This window comes from Carettochelys insculpta, chromosome 5 (genome assembly GCF_033958435.1).
Source record: "Carettochelys insculpta isolate YL-2023 chromosome 5, ASM3395843v1, whole genome shotgun sequence".
Taxonomy (NCBI): Eukaryota; Metazoa; Chordata; order Testudines; family Carettochelyidae; genus Carettochelys; species Carettochelys insculpta.
In genome coordinates, this window is record NC_134141.1 from 60,910,521 (window position 1) to 60,926,632 (window position 16,112).

At 46.9% G+C, this 16,112-nt stretch overlaps 1 long non-coding RNA gene across 2 annotated transcripts; it reads right to left on the minus strand.

The window, feature by feature from the left end:
* Window positions 1–1,954: 1,954 nt before the first annotated feature.
* On the minus strand, window positions 1,955–15,033 carry LOC142013604 (uncharacterized). 2 transcript variants are annotated; one of them, XR_012645728.1, is made up of 3 exons: window positions 14,296–15,033; window positions 3,334–4,333; window positions 1,955–2,060 (listed from the first exon to the last, which is right to left on the minus strand). It is a non-coding gene; the product is annotated as an uncharacterized LOC142013604 (long non-coding RNA). The 2 variants fall into 2 exon arrangements; XR_012645729.1 differs by lacking the exon at window positions 14,296–15,033 and adding an exon at window positions 6,690–7,091.
* Between the last annotated feature and the right edge of the window lie 1,079 nt (window positions 15,034–16,112).

The window sequence follows — 16,112 nt, forward strand, 5'->3', positions numbered from 1 at the left end:
AGTCTTTATATATAGCAGTCCAGAGACAGTGTATATATAGCCGCAAAATACAATTCATTACATTCGTTTGTAATTCATTATCCAGTTCAGATTTTTATTCAAGTGGGTTTCACCCACAAAAGCTCAGGACCTAATTTGTCTAGCTTGTTAAATTTTGTTACATTCTAGTCCGAGGAAATATTTTATTTTTATTTTTATTTAACCCATATCTGACTATAAGTCCTGGTTGTCAAATAATATTCTTTAATTGTATTCTTTAATTAAAACTAATTCCATGTTATGAATAGTCTGAGTAACTCCATTTAAGGTCACAGACTGTTATATAGTGATCTCCTTAGCACTGGAAATTGATCTAATGTACTAGACTGTCCAGGCCAGAGCTAGACAGTACTGAGCAGGCATTTTGAAAGGAAAATTCAGGGAATGTATTGACGTCACCCTGCAAGTAGTAGCCGAGGCTGATGGAAGTCAGAATGTGGATGGTATTTGCTGACAAGCTGCTGGGGTCAGAGTTGCTGGGCAAGGGTTGTGGTTTAATACGGACAGTCAGGGTGCGAACTGCATGCTGTTTGTTTGCAAGTGGTCTAGGTGGGAGCTATGGCAATAAAACACTGGGAGGCACCCAAATTTGCAGGGCTGGGATGACACAGCTCCTCATTGATGGGGATTGCATCTCAGAATGTCATAGCTGCTTATGCGGTAGAAGGTGCAAAATTGGAGAATCAGATTCTTTAGGTGTAAATAGGAGTAAAGCTGAACACGTTGTCAGAGTAGCCTCCTGAAATATCCTGTCTGGCAGCTTGCCTCACAGACTACTTAAAACACATCCTGTTTTAAGATATGCTCTTTTTTTCCTTCCTATTTTTGAATGACAGAGTCATACCTACACACTGAAAGAGAGAGGAAAGCTGCTTTCCGGCTGTGTCCTTAAATAATTTACAGCCTCCTAGATCATTACAATTCATCTTGCTGCATATGACAGTAAGTAAAGGCTATAAGGGAGCTTCAGTGATCCTCCAAGTTCTTTTCACTACACCCTCAGGGCTGTGCGCATTTCTCCATCTATCTGGGAAAAAGCTAGTGGAATCAATGAGTGGGCTAAGGTAGAGAGGGGAAGAAACAGTTCTGGCCATAATTTGCTTCCTTCTGAGCTTGCAAATGTACTTTGCCTCAGATCAGTGGGAACAACAAGGAGTCCTGTAGCATCTTAAAGAACAGCAGATGTATTAGGACATAAGATACTCTGGGTAAAACCCACTTCATCAGATGGACTGCAGTGGAAATACAAAGGCAGGTACATATGTAAGCAAATGACTCCGGAAAAATGTTACAATTAAGGTGATCTGCCAGGAGGATTGTGATCATTCAGGGAAGGGTTGCCTGGGACAACAGAGAGCATGTCAACAAATCAGCTGAAGTTCAGAGCATGCTCCACTTCTGAGCTGACAGATATTTACACAGGCATTAATGAGGCTGGAGGAAGCATCAGGTTTGCTCTGCACCTGCTCGAGCACATCCAGCTCAGCTTGCAAAGGAAGAGCCATGCAGGTGAGCTGGGGAAAAACAGTGTTACTGCCAGGCATGGGGCAAGGCAAGGCAAGGCAAGCCTTCACCACAGACAGGCAAATTGCTGAAGAGAGCTGTCTGCGTTTTCTGCAGATCTTGTTCAGCCTCGTGGCCTACCCTTCCCAAGCCCTATCTGACATACCTATGGAGTTCTCTGAGCCCCTACCCTCATGTCTGTGTGGCTTTTGTTATAGGAAGGTAGGACATAGTCCCAGATTTTTTACGTGTTCCATCTGTGTCAAACCAAACGATGTTAAAACAAAGCTTAACTCGCTCTTAGAATGAGAATAAAGTACAATGTTCCTGTGCAAATTGGAATCTTACCAGCTACGGGTATGTGAAGTGATTTATTAGTGCAAAGACAGTATTTGTAGCGTTGCTATTGTCAGGCAAATTGGCAGCATCTGATTTCTCTTCAAAATGGGTTTTGTGGACATTATGTTGACAGCCTTCTGCCTCTCCCCGATGAGGCAGAATGCTTCTGTCATCAGAATCTGTCAACAAAAAAGTTATGCGGATGCCCTGGGGACCCTTTTTCACCAGAAAGGTCCTCCATGGTGCCGGCCAGCTGGAGCCGGGAGGTACTCTCTCCACTGCCATCACAGCTCTATGCTCTTTGCCTCTGGCCACTTTTAAAGGTGCAGGGAGCCCTGTGGCAGGAATCTGAGAGCGTGGAAGCAGCAGGCGCAGAGGCTGCTGACATCCACAGTCTCGTACCCGCCCGCCACAGCTGGATTGAAGTGATAGTCAACAGTCAGCAGCTTGCAACCCCCAGGGGCCGTCCGGGGAGCTGGTGGAGGGGACCCAGGAACCTCCCAGGCTGCCAAACGCAGGGCCACATCCTGGATGGAGCCCAAGCTGTGGGATCTCCTGGGGCTCTAGGGAGAGGAGTCCCTGCCCTGGACCCCTTTGCCAAAAAGGCAGAATGCACCCACCTACATCTGGCTCGCCACTGCCCTGGCAGCACAGGGTCACCCTGCCTGGACCATGGAGCAGGTCTAGGTGAAAGTAAAGGATCTGCGGCAGAGGTACACCTTGGCCCAGGATGCAGTGATGAGGTCAGGGGCACCTGCCGCTGCCCCTAGTACCAAGAACTATATGACCTGCTCTGGAGCTGATGATAGCACCCCCCAACCTTTCTGGACATGGCTGTGAAGGCCACCCCCCACCCCACCGCCAACTGAGCAGGATCCAGAGCCAGATGACGACCAACCAGGGGTCCTGCTGCACCCAGAGCTGGAGATGCCCTCATACCCCAAGTCTGGGGGGGGACCCTTGTGATTGCCATAGCCTTGGGATCCTCAAGCGGGGCCACATGTCACAGGGCATCCCCTGATCTCTTCAAGGAACCCTCTGGTAAGTGCCTGGTGCATTGCACGCCCTAGGGTGTGCGTGGGGAGCCTGCCTTGCCACAGCTGGAAGCAGGCCAGCCACACGGACACCAGCCCAACCCCAGACACACCACAGAAAGCTTCAGCTCCCAGCTCATGGGCACGTCTGCTGGCGACAGTCAGCACCTGTTCTCCCCTGCTCCCTCCTGGCCTCTTCCCACCAGGCTGTCTGGGCACCCCCCTGCCACAGGGCTGCCCCCACCCAGCAGCAGGACTGTGCGGGGTGGGCCAGCATGGTCCCCTGGGACAAGGCTATCCCCCAATTCCCCCTTGCACCCCTGCCCCTGCTCCCAAAGGGGTGGCCCTTGGGTGGGACTTTCCTTCCCCCTCTCCCCGCCCAGGTGCAGGGCCTGCAGCCCCAGTGTACCTTACCTACATGAGGACGGCGCTGATCGTGGACTTCCCCACACTGAACTATTTTCCTACTGATCGGTAGCTGTGGGGGATGGCGAGCGTCCAGTAGGGCAATGGCCGTCCACTTCTCCGGGCGGGGGGTTGGGCAGCATCCGGGTGTCCTGTCTGTGGAGGGCAGGGGTGAGCCACGTGCAGAGCTCCAGGAAGGTGGTCTTCCTCACGCGGAAGTTCTGGAGCCACTGCTGGTCGTCCTACCGCCCGGGACCAGGCGGCCCCACCAGTCGGCACTGGTGATGTACGTCCAGACCCCCCTGGTCACATGGTTGGGGCCCCGGGGCATTGAGGGCCCCTTCCTTGATCCCAGGGGAAGGTCTGTCCCATGGGAGGAGGTGGAGGTTGGCGGCAGTCAGGGTGATCAGCAGCTCAAGCACGTGGAAATGGGTTTAGCATGAGCCCGGGGGCTCATCTGCACTATGGCTAACTGGAAAGGTCAAACTCTCACAGCAAGCTTGGGAAACCTGCGGTAGCTTTGCTGTCCCTCAAGGAGGCAGGGAAGCCTCAGCACAGGCAGGGAATGTGAGTGGGGGCAGTCCCTGTAAGGATGCGCCTGGCCAGTACCGCCATCCATGTGACTCTGTCTTCCAGGGTTTTGGGGCTGGTTCTGTGGAGAAAGCGGCCGGGGCATCTGGCTGCCTTCTGTCGACAGAGCAGGTCACTCTTTCAATCCACTTGTGTGTGGACGCAATCCGTTGACAGAAGTTTGGTCAGAAGGTATCTTCCGACAGTGACTTCTGTCGACAGGTTGCTGTGGTGTAGAAATAGCCACATTCTCACTTATGTTGTCTGGAATGGTTTGTACACCGCTTTAAGGGATCAGCTCCACCTTCTTTCCATGCTCCTTCGTGTACGTCTTTTGAATCAGGCAGACTTGTCCACATTGGTTACTTCACCGAAGTCAGCTCTGGTTCTGTACGGAACAGCAATCTTCAGTAGGAATAGGAGACAGAGAGTCATTACAAATCCTGTAGTGGAGAGAGACAAAATAAATTCATAGGCATGGAAATATGCAGGACACTTAACATCGCCCACCCCTCATCCCCCCTCCTTCAGTTTTATGTATTTATTTTCAGTTCTCATTGCAGTGTTTTGGACCTCTGTGCTATAGACCTGAGCCTGGCCTGGAAATTCTATAGATCTGAAGAAGTGGGTCAGTCCCATGAAAGCTCATCACCTAATAAATTACTGTTAGTCTTTAGAGTGCTACAAGGCTGCTGTTTTGTTTTGTTAGAATACAGACCAATGCAGCTGCCTCGCTGTAGCTACACTAAGACCCAGAAGAAAGCTGTCATTTTATTAACTGTTCCAGGAGTGAGCTGCAGGGCCACCGATGGAGGGCCGGAGCAATTGTCCAGATGGCAGACAATTTAAAGGGACCCAGAGCTGCCGCTGCTGATGGCGGAATAGCAGAACTAAGGTAGGGTTCCTGTCTGCTTTCACTCAGTGCCATGCTGAGAAGTGGTTGGCACCATCCCCAAATCCCCTGAGGGGTGGGGGGGTCTCCGCATGGCCCCCATCTTGAGTGTTGACTCTGCAGTTCCTGTTGGCCGGGAGCTGTGGCCAATGGGAGTTATGGGGCAGTGCGTGTGGTCAGCAGCATGTGGGGACATCCTGACATTCCTCCTCGGAGCTGCCCCCAGAGGGGTGTTCTGCTCATTTTTGGGAGCTGCCTGAGGTAAGCACCCCCCCCTTCACCCTTGCAGCATCCAAACTCCCTCCCAGAGCCTGCACCCCACACTCCCTCCTGCGTCCCAGATCCCTGCCCCAGCCTGGTGAGAGTGAGTGAGGGCAAAGGACAGCAAGTAACTGAGGGAGGAGGACTGGAGTGAGCAGGCTGGAGCCTCAGAGAAGAGGCAGGACAAGGGCGTGTCCCCAGGGAAGGGGTGGATTGGGAAAGTGGATGGTTGGCTGCCTTACTAGGTGGGCATGTGGGAATACCTGGCTTAGGTGGAACCAGCCAGTGCAGGTGCAGTGGTTTGTGCGTGCAGGGGGGCCCATCGACTGCTCTGCTGTGGGGCTCGGAACAGCTAGCAGCAGGCCTGGTGATCTGTAAGGACATAGTGTAGGCTAGAAAACTAGTCCATCTGGCAACGCGTGTATTGAAATATGATTTGAGTAACCATAATGTGCTGTGAGTCAGAGCTGACTGTACACATGCTGCACGACAACCTCGTGCATGTTAAGTGACAACTTACTGGAGCATAATGCCGAGCCTGTCACTTCACAACAAAAATGTTAAACATTCAAGCAACAGGTGCCACAGAAAAAACTAGATCCTTTTGGGTAGAGAATACACTTTAAATAATCAAGTGACCACATTTGTTATGATTACTGGTTGCTGAGAGACGTACATTCTAGCTCTGCTATGAGAATTTATAATCACAAAAGCAGCTTGAGGTGTAGACAGAAACTTTTGCAATAAATCAAGCTTATTCTTGTAAACTGACCGCAGGTTCAACAACCTAGTTGACAAGAAAACATTGTGTGGTGGTGGTCTATGACATTTCAGCCTCATAAGTGATTCAAAGTTACTACTTCTCCTGTTGGCTTCATTGATAAGGTTGAAAACTTCCTTGCCTTTATTTTTCCTTTGATGTATAGAACTCGGTTCAAATTTTACTGGATGTTATAGTAGTGTCTGGTATGCTGCTCTGAGTGTAAGCTGAGTAAATGATGATGATGTGAGATGTACATTCAGAGGAGTATGATTTGTCCACAAAGCAATTCTGAGTTGTAACTCTGGTAGATAGCTGTGCCGTTCTGTGCAAAAACTGGCAATAAAATTAAATGGGTTAGAGTAACAGGAGTGCCCAAATAGGAATATTCGTTTCAAAAGGGGGTGTATGTTGTGGTGGGGTGTATGTCGTGCATCTGTAATTAACTCCACCTCACGTCCTGCGTATTTTGTTCTCGACCTTCCCCATCCAGCCAATCAGTCACATAGAATTTGGTTTGAAGGTACTTTATGATTAATAATAATTTTTTCTCCACTTTATTTAGTTTTGTCTGGGGACGTCTCCTCTGGGATCCTGAGAAGGATTTTAAATTACTGACTAGAGTCATTGCCTTGACTCCCAAGGAATGTTCCCATATATTAGTGAGCTCAGTTCATGCTAATAAGGTAACGTGCCCATGAGCTTGGTCATATGGATGGTCATAGCGTACTCATGTGCACTTACATATATCACTGTTGAATGTCGGTTCTGCTTGAGATACAAGAGCTCAATCTTAGGCTGTGTCAACACTGCAAGATGAAATCTAATTTATTAATATCAATTTTGTAACTCTGGAATTTATAAATTCAATTTTGACAGTCCTCACCTCCCCACGCGCTCCTCACAAAGTCAACTTATTGCTGCCACTGGGGATGGCAGTGAAATCGCATACATGGACCTTACAATGGAAATAGGAATCTCAGCTGGCCTTCCACCCTGTGTTTTTGGGGGTTAAAGCATGAAGAAAGATAGGAAATGTTAGGGAAAAGATTTTATAACAAATATCAAAGATTTTGATATCAAAGACTTTCCCCACCCGGTGGCAGCAAGCCCCAGGGGCCCATTGCTAGGGGCGTGGGAGGTTTCGGGGGGGGCTAGTTGAAGTAGCCCTCCTGAATATCTTACCCACTGGGGGAGACTCCCTCCAGCAGCAGAATGGCCCCAAAATATTTTTGGTGGGGAGCCAGTTGATGTGTTCCCACCAGAATATCTTACCCTTGGGGGCAGAGTTCCCCTGCCAGCTGCAAGCCCCTGAAAATCTTTCTTGCCCTTGGAGGCCCTAATCATGTGCAAGCAAGAATATGGTGCTGCCCGGCAGCATGGGCAGCACCGAACGGCAGGCATGTCCTTTTATTGGGTCGGGGGCTGCCCCCGTGATGTGGCTGAACACTGGAAAGACCCCATCTGCATGGCACCTGTGGGGAAGGGAGGGAGGGTGCACACAATGTAAACCACTGAGGAGAAGTTTCTCAGCTTCTTCTACAAGCATGACCCCCGCAACAGCCTTGCTGCCATGAGGCAGCACATAAAAAATTCTAAGTGTACAGACAGAACCACAACTCCCTGCAGGGGATGTTTGTAACAGGTAGACGTGCTCACAGTGCGAACAACAGAGAAAGAAAAACCTTTCTCAGGCTCTCATACAGACATGACACTGCAGCCACAGGCTTCCTTGTCCTGATTTGAAATTCAGTCTTCCTGTTACCTAACTCCCTGACACCTGGAGAGCAGGGGCCAGAGCGGAGCACTGGGGGGCATTGTGGGTTACCTACGGGGACACCTTGGGAGGCTAATAAATTCGATTTTAAGATGTGGTGCTTCCACACTGGCCTTTAATCGAACTTCAGATTTCAAGCTTGATGCTACACCCAGCAGGCACTGACGATATATCATCAATATTAGTGCTTCCTAAAATGAGCCAATGGTATTTACAGTGAAGACAGTCTTAACTGAGCTAACTGCCTTAAATTCGAATTTCTCTCATAGTGTAGATGCAGCTTCAGTCTGTATTTCTAGCGTGGACATCAACAGTATGAAGCTTGTGAAACCAGCTAGTGTATCTTTACATCTCACTCTACACATAGTGTGCGGTGCTGCTGACGTGCTTCTGTGTGTATAGAGTAGCACTAAGCATTCCCACTTTGTTTTATTAACAGTCATGGGAACTTTCAACAGAGGGATTGAGTGAGGAAATGTGAGACGTAGGTGGAAACTGTGAACTAGATCTGCTCAGTCATCTGCCAAGTCAGAAAGTTTTGCATTAGGATCACATCAAATCCCATGCGCTTTTTAAAACTTCAGAATAATAATCTAACTGTCCTGTCGCAACAGGTTATGATTTTTTTTAATACAGCAGACCCCCAACTTATGTGGGGGTTGTAAAAACGCACCCCCCACGTAAGTCAAATTTTGCACACAACTCGGGGGAACCAGGAAACTGACAAGGGAAGCTGCCCTGGTCAGTTTCCTGGCTTCAGTAAGTGGAGGGGAGCTAGGTACCAGGTGGCAGCCTGGCTCCCAGCTCCTCTCTGCTTACAGAGTCAGGACACTGACCAGGGCAGCTGCCCTCATCAGTTTCCATGCTCCTGTCAGTGGCAGCAGCTGAGAGCCTGACTCTGGGCTGCTGCCACTGACAGTAGCAGCTGCTTACCTCTGTCAGGATCCGGGAAACTGACCAGCACAGCAGCGCTGGTCAGTTTCCCTGCTCCTCTTAGTGGCGTTAACCTGAGATACACGCATCTTGAGCGCGTGTATCTTGGGAGGGGGTTCTATTGTAATACTAGCAGTATAATAATGTGTCTCATCTTTTACAGTTTCTAAGGGCAATCAAGCTAAAGACTGGACTAAAAATCATTTCAGATGAGATATGTACAAGACTGGACTAAAAATCATTTCAGATGAGATAAGTACAAGACCAGCTCTACAAGGCTATGTCTACATGACAGTCTAACCTCGAAATAGGCTATTTTCTCATGTGGCACTGTCTAAACGGTGCCACATGCCAAAATAAAGTACTATTTTGAAGCATCCCTGCACTCTTCCTGTGATGAGGTGTACACGGATATCGGACTAGCATGCCCATTATCTCAAACTTTCCAGACAATGTGCGTGTTTCTCAGACATGGGAAGCTATTTCAGAACACTGCTGTATCCTGAGATAGCACCTGCCATGTACACATAGCCCAAGGGTTCAGACCTTTTGTTTTAGAATTAGTGTTAAGAGTGAAGAGTTAATCAAAAAAATTGAAAACAGTCCCAGGAAATACATTGGGAATCTTTGATAGTATGTCTGAAAGTGCTAATGGTGTGAAATGAACTGACACAAGCAGTAGGACTGAGTGCCAGATTGATAGCGTGGTGATTCTGGATAGTATGCATTTTCTTTTCACTTCTGACAAGGGTAGCCAGTAGTCTGCAATCCTTCACCATAAATGTTCTGCTTCATTTGGCTGCTGTCCTAACTCTAATGCTGCCTAAACATATTTTATATGTCTGTGTATGATAAAATGTGGATATTTTAACATAGACAATGGAAAAGAAGTTCAGTCAGGCCCATTCCTTCCTATAGCGATGGGACATGGTCCCCCAGTAAAAGTGTTTGATGCGTAGTTGAATGACCTGAGCACTTGGCCCAAAGGACATGAAGAAACAGTAACTCCAAGGGAAGAAGACTCATAACCTTTAAGGTCAGACATCCCGTTGTGATCATCTAGCCTAAGCTTCTGCACATTGCCTGCCATAGAAGGTCACCCACTCTCTCCTGTAATACATGCGTAACTTCTGGCTGACTTACCGATTGTTCTCAAATCATGCTGTAAAGAATTCAAGATACAGAGAATTCATTATTTACATGAATTTAAACCTGCAAGTGTCCTGTGCCCCGTGGTGCAGAAGAAGGCAAAACCTCTCAGCTCTCTTCCAGTCTGACCCAAGAGAAAGTTGCTTCCCCACCACATATATTACAGTAAGTTAGAACATGCGCATGTGGGCGAGACTCACCAGCCAGACAACTGAGGCTATGTCTATGTGAGAGCATAATGTTGAATTTAAGGGACTTAGCGCAATTTTGTAACATCTGTCTTCGCTGAAAATATTGATTTTAAGGGGTGCTAAAGTAGACTTCTGTGCCCTGCCCTTCTCAGGAGGAATAACGCCAAGTTCGAATTTAAAAGGTTGAACTAATGCTAGTGTGGAAACAACGTTGTTTTAAACTGATGTTATTGGCCTCTAGAGGTATCCCGCAATGCTCCCAATGGGATTGTTTTGGCTGCTTTTACCTCCATTGCTCTCCAGGTGTGCAGGAAGTAGTTAACAGGAAGCCTGGGCGTTTGAATTCCATTTTCTTTCTGGCCAGTGTGACTAGCAGACCTCAGGAGTGACCACAGCTGGCCATGAGTTCTCAGGGTTCTGAGTTTATTAAAAGGAGTGTTGTGAGCAAGACATGAGACATCATTCTTTTGCTCGACTCAGTGCTCATTAGGCCTCCGTTGGAGTGTTGTGTCCAGTTCTGTGCACCACATTTCAAGAAAGATATGGAGAAATTGGAGAAGGTCCAGAGAAGAGCAACAAGAAAGATTAAAGATCTAGAGAACGTGAGCTGTGAGGGAAGACTGAAAGAACTGGGGTTGTTTAGTTTAGATGAGAAGATTTAGAAGGGATGTGATAGCAGTTTTCAAGTACCTCAAAGAGGGTTATAAGGAGGAGGGAGAAAAATTGTTCTCCTTGGAAGCAAGGGAGGTTTAAGTTAGACATTCCGAACTGTCAGGGTGGTTAAACAGTGGAATAAATTGTTTAGGGAGGTTGCGGAATCTCCATCACTGGAGATATTTAAGATCAGGTTAGACGGACATCTATCAGAGGTGGTCTAGACAGTGCTTGGACCTGCCATGAGGGCAGAGGACTGGACTTGATGACCTCTTGAGGTCCCTTCCAGTCCAGTGTTCTGTGATTCTCAGGATCACAAAAGAGCCCCAGCATGGAGCGTACAGGAGATGCAGGATCTCATATCTGGGTGGAAGGAAGAATCTGGGCTGAATTAACTGTGAACCAGCAAAAGAAATGCAGCCATTATTGGAAGATTTCCTGGGGCATGCAGGAGAAAGGTTACACCAGGGACAATCAGCAGCACTGGGTGAAAATCAAGGAGCTCAGGCAGGTGTATCAGAAGGTGAAAGAAGCCAATAGCTGATCTGAGTCATCTCCCAAAACACGCCACTCTTTTGAGCAGCTTGATGAGATTCTGGGGAAGGGCTGAACCACAGTTGCAAAGAGCTGCCTGGACTGCTCAGGAGATACTGCTTGGCTGTCCTGTGAGAGCAGCCAGGATGAGGAGATGAGGGCTGAGGAAGAGGAGGAAGATGCTGAGTAAGCCATTCAACAACTGGCTGAAAAACTTATCCTGCCAGCAGCCAGGAACTCTTCATCACCCTGGCGGCAGTCCCCTCATTGCAGGATGTTCCATAGTCAAGCGATGCCGGAGTGGGCACTTCTGGTGAGTATATTTTTTTAAACTGCTACCAGCGAATCATAGCTGGGTTGGGGTAGAGGGTTATTTATGCTACAAGCAGGTTGTGGCTGGGATGGGGAGGATCTATACATCTGCAGCCCAGGGCCCTTAGAACAGCTTGTTAATATTTCTGGGGAGGGAGCGTGTATCCTTTTTGGAGATCTCAGACCACCTGGCCTCAGAGCACATAAACCACCAGGGGTACTTCTCCATGGTGTTGCACACATTGGTGGATCACAAAGGTTGTTTCACCAACATCTATGTGGGATGGTCAGGAAAGGTGCGTGACACACGCATCTTTAGAAATTCAGGTCCGCAGAGGCCCATACTGGAGCTCGGAGTGTGGAGGATGCTGCAGCAACCCCAACTTAGTGGTTTCCATTATACACAGGGTTTACAGTTTGGTACAGTGGCACTCAACACCCCCACAATAAAAATTGTTTCTGCATCTCTGTAAGGGCATAGACACAAGTAAGGTGGGGGAGGTGCAAGGTAAAACATTTAGGGACCACTGATCTAGCCTGACCTCCACTGTAACAGAGATCATAGAACTTCCTCCAAATGACTGCTAAGAGGAATCTTTTATTAAAAACAAACAAACAAACAAACAAAAATTCTCTACCCAATTTAAAAATTGCCAGTGATGGAGATTCCACCATGATCCTTGGTAAATTATTCCAGCATTTAATTACACTCATGATTAAAAATGTACGCCTTAGTTCCTGTTTGCATTTGTCTAGCTTCAACTTCCAGCCATCAGATCTTGTTATATCTTTCTCTGCCTCATTGCAGAGCCTGTTAAATATTTGTTCGCCATGTAGAGACTTCTAGATAGTAATCAAGTCACCCCTTAACTTCTCTGTGTTAAACTAAATAGATTGAGCTCCTTGGTTCTGTCCAGAAGGCATGTCTTCTAATCCTTTAATCATTGTTGTCTTGCTATCAGCAGGTCCGATAGCCTGGTCTGAACCCTTGCCAGTGTGTGCGTATCCTCCTTGAATTGTGGGCTGAAATTTTTGGATACAAATGCTCCAGCAGCAGTGCCCAATACATGTGTCAGATAACCTACTTGAGATTCCCTGTCTATGCATTACAGAATCACATTAGCTCTTTTGGCCATAGATTCCTACAGGAAGGAGCAATAAGGATTGGAACTAGTGGTAAGGGGTTGGGGGGACTACTACTGTACCCTGGGTTCTGCTCGTGGCCCCACACCCAGTTGCTCCATTCCTCCAGGCCCCGCCACATTGAGCCCCTGGGCTGTGCTCACAGCCCCTTGCTAGGGGCCTCCAGCTGCCACTGGCCCCACTCCTGGCAGCTCTCAATTCCTCTTGGCCCTGTGCATGAGGCTTCACGTGTAATGTTCCAGCTGTTGCCAGCAGCCAGCCACAACTCCAAGCCCAGGGCTCTGCACCTAGACTCAGGTCTCAGTCTTTTTCCTATTACCCCGTCTGCCTCCCTCTTCCCCAAGCCACGGCTCCACTCCTGCTCTGGAGCGGGGAGGAGCATCACGTGGGCAGGAGTAAGGGGGGGCAAGACAAAAAGTTGGGAGTGGGGCAGAGGCTTGGCTTTCATCAGCACTCCCACTTCAAAAAAGTCTTCTGGCACTCCTGGGAGGAGTTCAGGTTCAGCTGGTTATCCACAGCTGTTTCAAGTCTTTTTCAGTGTCACTGTTTCCCAGGACAGAGTCCCCCATCATGTAAGTATGTCCTCATACTTTGTTCCTAGGTAGATACATCGATAGTTAGACATATTAATATGCTCGTAGTTTACCAAGTAGTTCAGCTTGCCTTCTATTCACAACCTGTTCTCTTTGTTATCTACCATTCCTCCATTTTTGGTATTATCTTCAAACTTCCTGTGGTGATTTTATGTTTTCTTCTAGGTCACTGATAAAAATGTTAAATAGCATAGGGCTAAGAATGGGAACTCCACTGGAAATGCACCAGCTTGATGATTTCCATTTTATTATTGTATTTTGAGATTGATCAGTGGACCAGTTTTAATCCATTTAATGGGTGCGCCATATTAATTTTATGTCACTTTCATTTTTTAAGCAAAATGCCATGCAGTACCAAATCAAGTGCCTTAGGGATATCTAAGTATATCACACCAACACTCTTTCCCTTATCAACCAAACATGTAATCTCATAAAAAAGAGATCAAATTAGAATGGCAGGATCTATTTTCTTTAGCCCAATGTTGAGTAGCAATAATTACATTACCTTAGTGTGATTTAATATCAGATATACTCAAGCAGATTGTGGTATAAATATGGGGGCAGGGGATGCATTTTGCCTAGACATTAAAAGACAAACAAGCATTAAAGGTCTGTGCTGTCTGAGTCAGAAAATTATTTTTAAAAGAGCTGGCTGCAGAGGTTTTCATGAGGTTCAGGCTCTATTAATAGAATTGTTGTTTGGTCATGTAGCTCAGCCAGTAAATCATGGTGGTGCCTTAGAAAAGGAACATGCTGTTTAAAATAAACCCTTTCTTTTGAAACAATGTCATGGTAGTGGGTGATTGTTTACCTCAAATACACATTTTCTTCACAGAACTCTGTGCAAAACTCTATGGGAGTTTAGCGAAAAACAGACATTCGTTTCCCAAGTCTATTTTTAGGGCAAGGTTGGAATTTGTTTTAGTCAGAGAATTTTTATGTCCAACAAGGGACAGCTTCTTTCAAGCTCTGCTTTTCATGGTAAATGTACAGCACGATCTGTGTTGTGAACAGAATCTCCTAACCCCCAGAGGGAATTCATACTATCTTGCCTTCTTGTTTTCTGTGGGAGGGGAGTTGCTAAGAAACTGGATTTCTAATACACTCTGCAGAAAGTAGCTTATCATTTTAATGACAAACTGAGAAAACAACTGAATACCACAAGAGCAATTTTGCTTTCCCAAGGTAAAGATGCCAGTTCCTTACCTCCTGCTGTGCCATGCTTCCTGCTGTTTCAAATGAAATCACTTCCTTATATGGAGTGCGTTCTCCCAATGTACGAATGGAACCTACTTCCAGCATAGCTTCCTCAGGAGCCAATCTGGGGCATGAGCGACTGCTCACTAAGCCACACTCTGACCAGTGATCAGACCTTCTTCAGTTTCTTGCTGGCCCTCTGCACAGCGTGTTGGAAATAGCTGGCTTTGGCTAATGATTAGGGAAACAAAGACTTCACTCAGAACTCTGCGAGTTAGTTGTATGAATGGAACTGGACGGAAATGGTACCTTCCTTCAAAAAGATGTCCTGACATTAGGACTTGTCTTAGACATATGCAACATACCCACCTCTCCATGTACTGCCTGGTCACCCTACTTCCTTGCCAAACGGAGGTGTGGTAACTCCATTGAAAGAGCATTGCTGAGTCTTGAGTGGAGACATCTACACAGAACAGGAAACCATATTTAACAACTGGAAACAGAGAGCCAGAATGAGCCACTTCTCGATGCGTCACAGTTTGAGAACAGCCGGTTTAACTAGGGCCCTACCAAATACATGGTCCATTTTGGTCAATTTCAGTCATAGGCTTTTTAAAATGATACCTTTCATGCTTTCAGCTATTTCAGTTTGAAACGTTGTGCAATTGTAATGGTAGCAGTCCTGACGCAAGACGTGGCTGTTTCGTGTTGCAAGGTTATTATAGGGGAGGACTGTGGTACTGCTACCCTTACTTCCGTCCTGCTGCTGGTTGGGTCACCTTGAGACCCCGCCCCCTGCAACTTACTTTTGGACCCCGATCCCCAGTTGGAGAAACACTGTTCTCAACCCTGAAATCTGTATAGTTTAGGCTAAAAGCACACAAAAGATTAGTTTTCTTGGTCCGGGCTGGGTATTTTTATGGCCGTGAATGTGGTAGGACTTGAAATATGCCACTAAATGTTGCTGTTTGTAAAATGTAACCACACGTTTATTGAGAGCATCAGCATTCAGCTCTGTATTTATATTGAGAGGACAGCACAGTCTGGCCGACTAGCACCAGATAGAAGCCAGGAGTTCTAATCCGTGGTCTGACAACGGCTTACTCTGGGGCTTCAAGCTAGTCCTTTAGGTCAGCTCTTTCAAACCTGCCTGCTGATTGAGTGAGTGCCCAGCTTGACATCTTAGGGTTCACCCTGAGAAGTGCTGAGTGCTCATAACTTCAGCTGAAGTCAATTGGTGTTTGGAGCGTGGCATCCAACAACTGATTGGGCATCCAATAACTGACATCGCCCAAATTAGTGGCCGGTTATGAACATTTTGGCCCGAGTTAATATTTGCAAAATTGTTTGGACAATATAAATTCTGAAATAACTGCTAGCACTATTAATAGCCGCTCTGTTTACTCCTGCTGTATTTCATATTTGCTTGTGTGTTAATGCTGAGGGGATAATATTCCTTATAGTTACATGCTTTCTACATAAATGCCTGGACGATTGCCTGAGATTAGTATTACTTAAAATTGTCAAAGTTAGCTGCTTAGGGAAGCGTAAAATAGTATCATTTTGATATGGTTCTGATGTTAAACATGAGAAAGAAGGCCTCCTATCGCTGTCATAAGTGTCTATGCCAAAGTGCTACAGCTTCAGTCGCATTTTAAGTGTTCATGTAGCCAAAGCATAGAAATTGGCTTGCTCGTGAAAATACTGTGGCATGCTACCACGCTAGTGCAGGCAACAACTGTAATGCAGTCATCCTAATGGGAAGCGGATTGAGCAGCCGAATTCACAAAGCTAACAATATATATAGTGTTTTCGTTGTTGATGTT